Source organism: Otolemur garnettii, unplaced genomic scaffold (genome assembly GCF_000181295.1).
Source record: "Otolemur garnettii isolate 467f Iridium unplaced genomic scaffold, OtoGar3 scaffold00007, whole genome shotgun sequence".
NCBI lineage: Eukaryota > Metazoa > Chordata > Mammalia > Primates > Galagidae > Otolemur > Otolemur garnettii.
In genome coordinates, this window is record NW_003852402.1 from 24886191 (window position 1) to 24893172 (window position 6982).

General features: G+C 42.1%; 1 protein-coding gene across 1 annotated transcript in view; it reads left to right on the forward strand.

Moving 5' to 3' along the window:
- The window catches only part of NR2C1 (nuclear receptor subfamily 2 group C member 1), a 57370-nt gene that overhangs the window by 351 nt on the left and 50037 nt on the right, over positions 1–6982 (forward strand). The gene's annotated exons all lie outside the window — the stretch shown is intronic.

Sequence of the window (6982 nt, forward strand, 5' to 3'; positions counted from 1 at the left end):
GGTTGGGCTGGGAGCGCGGAGAGCCGCCGGAGTGGAGGGCCGGGCGCGCAAGGCCCCGGCGAGGCAGATTGCAGGGCGCGGGGCCGCACACGAGCGGCTCGGCGCGCACGGCCGCCTCTCCTGCGGCGCTTCCCGCGGCCCCTCTGACCTTTCACCCAGAGGGAAAGCTTCCGTCTCGGCGCCGTCGCTTTCCCCGCCCCAGGGAGCTGCGCGCCGCGACCGAGCCGGGCTGCTCTGGGTCTGGGGGCGCACGGCTGACTCGGGTGAGAGCCGAGTGAGGCCGGCCCTCCGCTCCGGGGCCGCGGTTCCGGCCTTAACCCCTTTTCGTGGGGCTGCTCTCTGATTCTCGTGCTTAAACGGGACGGGCACAATGACACCCTCCACCTTTTCACTTATTTATTTATTTATTTGAGACAGAGTCTCACTCTGTCGGCCTAAGTAGATTGTCATGGTGTCTTAGCGCACTGCAACCTCGAACTCTTGTGCTCAGACAATCCTCTTGCCTTAGCCTCCCAAGCAGCTGGGACTACAGGCGCCCACTACAACGCTGGCTAGTTTGTTTGTTTGTTTTCTTCTTTCTTTTTTTGACAGTGTCTCGTTCTTGTTCAAGCTGATCTAAGCTCAAGCAATCCACCTGTCTTAGCCTTCAAGAGTCCTAGGATTATAGGCGTGAGCCACTGGGCCCGGCCTGCTGTCCATGTTTTGAGGACAAGAAATCGAGCAGTCCAGGATCCTCTCTGCCCTGGGCACGCCCAAACTTCTAATAGCTCTTTTGTTTGTTTAGACACCCTTCCTCCAACTCTTGCAAATATCATTTTATGAAATACAAACTTGCCAAGTTGTCCATAACCTTCAATAAGTAGGTCAGCCTGTTAACAAGCGGAAGGGAAAAGCAAAACAAAAAGACTTGAAATTAAGGCCTTTGGGGTTTTGTGCCTCCAGAAATCCTTCAGCTTTGAGGTTTTCTTGAGCAATGTCTTCTCTGTGCTTAGTTGATACTCTCAGAGTTTTAAAACTTACTATGTGTTCAATTATTAGATCTAAGAGATGTATACTTCAACTTACTGAAAAGCCCATCGCTTTTAAATGTAACTAACTGCATCCTTATTTGTAAGGGCAATTTAGTCTCTTCCAGGAATGGTTTTGAAGGAGACAAAATCAGTGGTAGGGAACATTTGTGAAATGTCTACTGTCTGTGTGTCTGCCACGTAAAATGTATAATTTCCATCTTTGGAATGCCAAAAGAAACAGCATACAATAAATAGTATAAATGAAATTCTTTGCTTTTTTTGATTCTCTGCAACCTCTTAAAATCTATTATGAACTATCTCTAGAAAAATGCATCTCCATATAAAATTTTATATTTAATATTGGCACTTAACAGAAGTCTTTTCCTGAATCCTAGTTAACATCCTTGGTATAAATAGGAATGCTAGGCCAATCAAAAAGATTGGGCAAAAAACTATTTGAACTGAGTCTCAAAGATTAGATGGAATTTAAATGAGGGAGAAGGAGATCAGAATGGTATATTGGGGAATAAAAAACATCCTAGTGTGATCTGAACAGAGGGCCCCTCTTGAGAGTGATGGGAGATAAGTTTGTCTACAGTACCAGTCACTTTGTGAATGCTTAATAAATATTGAACAGGCTGGACACAGTGGCTCTACCTGTAGTTCTAGCATTCTAGGAGGCTAAGGTAGGAGGATCACTTGAGCTCAGGAGTTGAAGAACAGCCTGAGCAAGAGACTCCACCTCTACTAAAAATAGAAAAAATAAGCCAGGTGTTTGTGGTGGGTGTCTGTAGACCCACTTGGGTGTCTGAGGCAGGAAGATCACTTGAACCCAAGGAGTTTGAGATTGCTATAAGCTAGGCTGATGGCCACAGCACTTTAGCCTGGGTAACAGAGTGAGGCTCTTGACTTAAAAAAAGTTTTTTTGTTTTTGTTTTTACAATTACTAGGAAGAACGAAGTCAAAACTTTGTTCTTTGGCCATTAAAGTGACACAGGAGGATAAAGATGTGATTCAGTTCTGTAAGCATTCTGTAAATGCCTGGCCCATAATAGCATTTAATGAGTATTCGTTGAATGGGAGAATATTGAATAAATTATTAGGTTGATGAACATGAACATATTTGAAGCTCTTGATACCTGTTGGCAAATTGTTTATATAACAGTGTAACCTCATACCAGCAGTCTGTAAAGAACTAATGTTTTGCCTCATCTTTGTGGTTAAACTTAGTTTTGGGAAACATACATTCATGTGTCACTAAATGATGGGGGTGTGTTCTGAGAAATGTGTCATTATACAATTTTGTCATATTTGAACATCACAGAGGGTACTTGCACAAACCAGATGGGATGGCCTGTGGCACACCTAGGCTCTGTGGTCTAGCCAGTCTACAAACCTGTACACCATGTTACTGTACTGAATAAGGCAGTTGTAGCACAGCGGCAAGCAGTTGTGTATCTAAAATCTAAACAGAGAGAGTGCAATAAAAATACAGTGTTATAATCTTTCTTTCTTTCTTTCTTTCTTTTTTTTTTTGAGACAGAGTCTCATTATATGTCGCCCTCAGTAGAGTGCTCTGGTGTCACAGCTCACAGCAACCTCAAACTCTTGGGCTTAAGTGATTGTCTTGCCTTAGCCTCCCAAGTATCTGTGACTATAGGCACCCGCCACAATGCCTGGCTATTTTTTTGTTATAGTTGTCATTGTCGTTTAGCAGGCCTGGGCTGGGTTTACCCAACCTTGGTGTATGTGGCTGGCACCCTACCCACTGAGCTACAGGTGCCGCCCCAAATAATGGGATTTTTTTTTTTTTTTAAAGTAGAAACGGAGTTTCATTTTATTGTCCACAGTAGAGTGCGGTGGTATCACAGATCACAGCAACCTCCAACTCCTGGGCTTAGGCGATTTCCTTGCCTCAGCCTCCCAAGTACCTGGGTCTACAGGTACCCACCACAGCACCTAGCTATTTTTTTGTTGCAATTTGGCCAGGTCTGGGTTTGAACCCACCACCCTCAGTATATGGGGCCAGTGCCCTGCGCACTGAGCCACAGGTGCTGCTAAATAATGGAATTTTTAAGTGAACAAGATTGTAGGATGTATATGAATTATTTCATAAGTCTATTTTCATATATTATGTTCATGGGTGTTTGGTTTATGGATAGTTTAGGAAGGGAAGTAGGTAATGATGAAAATAGGATTATAGAGTTGAATTTTTCACTCTATCTGCCTTCTTGGACTTGAATCTTAAGATAACTATTTGATTGACATACACTCACCAGGCTTAGCAATAGGATATAATGAATAGTTTGGGGTCACAATGGAAGACGTATGTTGGGGAGTGGCAAAAAAGGAAAAATTTTTTTTACTCTCCCTTTCTAGTCCAAATTTGTTCTGCCAAGTCCTCTTGTTACTGTTTTGGTCAACACAAATTGAGATAGATGATAAGTAAAGCAGATAGTCTGAAAACTTTCCCTGAGTCTCTGTTGCTTAACAGCTTTGGGTCATGTGAACCTATGAAGCAATATGAGACAAGAATTCTAGAGTACTGTAGTAGTGCAGAGGGTTTGCACAGAAACAATTATTAACAGAAAATCGATGTGCTGGATCACAAATATGGAATCCACTAAAATATATGTTTGTATATATTTTTCTGAGAAAGGTGTGTGGCTATAGTCAGATTCTCTAAGGATTCTGTAATTCCAAGAAAGGTTAAGAACCCACTGTAGTATCTGTCTCTTTTTTCCTAAACAGAAAAAAATATGAATAATTGAATTCAGTACTCGAGAGTATCATTCTAAGAATATTAGCATTCAAGTCCAGTGACATTGTGTTACCTGTAACATTGCTAATGAGAAAGCACATAATTAAACATGTATACATACACACATTATACTTTCATACTCTGGTCTATTTGACTGAATAAAATAGTAGCCAATCTTAGCATAATTGTTAGCTCACATAATTGTATTCACATTTGAATTCATGCTTTCTTATTCATGTGCTTTTAAGTAATCAAAGAATGATTACAAAGAATTTACCTAAGTTGTCATTATGAGGTAGCTTCTTAGAGAAATGTTCTGATACATTGGTGTTGATTTAGGATTTCTGGAAAAGATTTCTTCAAGTATTTTTTTATTTAGGAAGTGGGTAATAGTTGTATTTAAGCAAAATTTAGAAGGACCAAGACTTATTCAGTGAAAAATAAGTCTCCTCCCATCCCTGTTCCCAGACTTCAGTTCCTTTCCTTTTTTTTTGGTTTGAGACAGAGTCTCAAGCTGTCATGGCATCATAGCTCACAGAAACCTCCAATTCTTGGGCTCAGGCAATTCTCTTGCCTCAGTTTTTTTCTATTTTTAGTAGAGACAGGGTCTTACTTTTGCTCAAGCTGATCTGATCCACTTGCCTAGGCCTCCCAGAGTGCTAGGATTACATTTGTGAGCCGCCATGCTGAGCCAAATTCCTTTCCTTGATGGTAGTCATTGTAACCATTTCTTTTTATGTTCTTCCAGTTACAGTTTTTCTTGTCTTTAGATAGTATTTTATTTTATTTTATAAAGAAAGTCTCAGTTTATCGCCCTTGGTAGAGTACCGAGGCTCACACAGCTTACAGCAACCTTCAACTCCTGGGCTTACGTGATTGTCTTGTCTCAGCCTCCCGAGTAGCTGGGACTACAGGCACCCGCCACAACGGACAGCTATTTTTTTGTTGCAGTTTGGCCGGGGCTGGGGCTGGGTTTGAACCTGCCACACTTGGTATATGGGGCCGGCACCCTACCCACTGGCCCACTGGTGCCACCCAGCCTTAAGAATTTTATTTTTATTTTTTTGATATAGAGTCTCAAGCTATTGCCCTAGGTAGAGTGCTGTGGTGTTATAGCTCACAGCAACCTCCATCTCGGGCACAAGCCATCTTGCCTCAGTTTTTCTATTTTTAGTAGAGGCGATGTCTTACTTTTTGCTCAGGTTGGTCTTAAACTAGTGAGCTCAAGCAATCCACCCACCTCAGCCTCCCAGAGTGCTTCTTCACATGCCTCTTACACATTTCTTACTAGGTTTATTCCTGAGTGTTAGGAGCTATTGTGTCTGCCCCCTGCCCCTAAATTTACATGTTGAAGTGCTAACCTCCAGCACTTCAGAATTGGCTGTATTTGGATATAAGGCCTTTAAAGAGGTAGTTAAGTTAAAATGAGGTTATTAGAGTGGACCCTAATCCAAAATAACTCATAGGAAGAGACACATAGTGGCGCCTGTGGCTCAGTGAGTAGGGCGTCAGCCCCATAAACAGAGTGTGGAGGGTTCAAAGCCACCCCAGCCGAACTGCAACAAAAAAATAGCTGGGCATGGGCGCAAAGGTATGGGGCCCACCCCCATGTGCTGGAGATGGTGGGTTCAAACCCAGCCCCAGCCAAAAACTGCAAAACAAAACAACAAAAAAAAGTAGCTGGGCATTGTGGTAGGCACCTATAGTCCCAGCTACTTGCTACTTGGGAGGCTGAGGCAAGGGACTTGCCTAAGCCCAAGAGCTGGAGGTTGCTGTGAACTGTGTTGCTACGGTACTCTACTGAGGGCAACAAAATGAGACTCTGTCTCTAAAAAAAAAAAGAAAAGAAAAGAGGAGACACAGACACTCAGACTGAGGACACAGGGAGAAGGCCCCCATCTATGAACAAAGAAAAAACCTCTGCTGACACCTTGTTCTCAAACTTGTGACATCCAGAATTGCAAGAAAATAAATTTCTCACAGTTACTCTCTGTGATGCTGTGTTAAAGAAGCCCTAGCAAACCAATAAAGATATTGGTACCAAGAAATTGGTCACTATTACAAAATATCTAAATATTGCTGATGGGTAGAGGCTAGAATAGAGAGCTTTTAGATGCATGCTTAAAAAAGCCTAGACTGCCTTAAAGAATTAGAAATGTGGCTACTACTGGTGGTTCTGATAAGGGCCCAGAACAAAAAGAGAAGAGCTTATAGAGAAAGAGTTATATCATCGTGAACAAAAGATTGGTAGAAATGTGAATATCAAAGGTGCTTCTGATGAGGTCTCAGAACATAAAGAATGTGTTATTAATACTGGAGGAAAGGTGGCAGAGAACTTGGTTCAGTTGTGTTCACTGATTTATAAAAGGCAAAACTTGTAAGGGATGAACTATTATAGAATAGTTAAGGGGCTTTCTTAGCATGCCAGTAAAGGCACAGCCTGGTTTCTTCTTGCTGTCTATAGTAAAAGGTGAGAGTAGAGAGAGAACTTGGAGAAGGAATTGTTAAGGAAAACGGAACCAGAACTTGAAGATTTGGAAAATTCTTAGCCCAGTTGTATTGCAAAAAATGAGAAGGTATATTCTGGATAGACTACCAAGGATGTGACTGGACGGTCATCTCTAAAGAGATAATAGGTGTGTTGATTTAAGGATACAGTTATTGTCTTGTTAGAAGGTAGGCATAAAAATCAGGCTATCCATGCAAGATTTGTTGGAGGACTCTTAGGTCTTATGGCTTGGACCTCTATGAATTCCATAGGAGGCCCCTAAGGTTGTACCAGTAGGAATGCTGCCAAGCTTAGACTGAAGGACATGGGCCAGTAGAATTGCTACAAACAGTGTTGCCCTTTGGAAAAGGGAAAAATGACCCCAGAGGTGGTCAGGTCAGCCAGGCTGCCACTGTTACCATGGGCTCAAGGGTCCAAGTCCCAGGAGGGTGAGGCTGTCTTTTCCTCTATGGGTTTCGGGGAGGTTGGGGCCACTCTATATTAGTCTAGTGAGAGGTACTTGAATAATCAAGCTAAATATTGAGTATTGCTTTTAGCACAATTAATTGAAGCATTTAAAATTTTTAAGTAAAAGAAAATTCACATAATTTGGCTATTAATATTATAACTACAGAATATTGTGAATGTATGACATTTATAAAGAATAGATAAAGTGGCTCGGTGCCTGTGGCTCAAGTGGCTAAGGCACCAACCACATACACC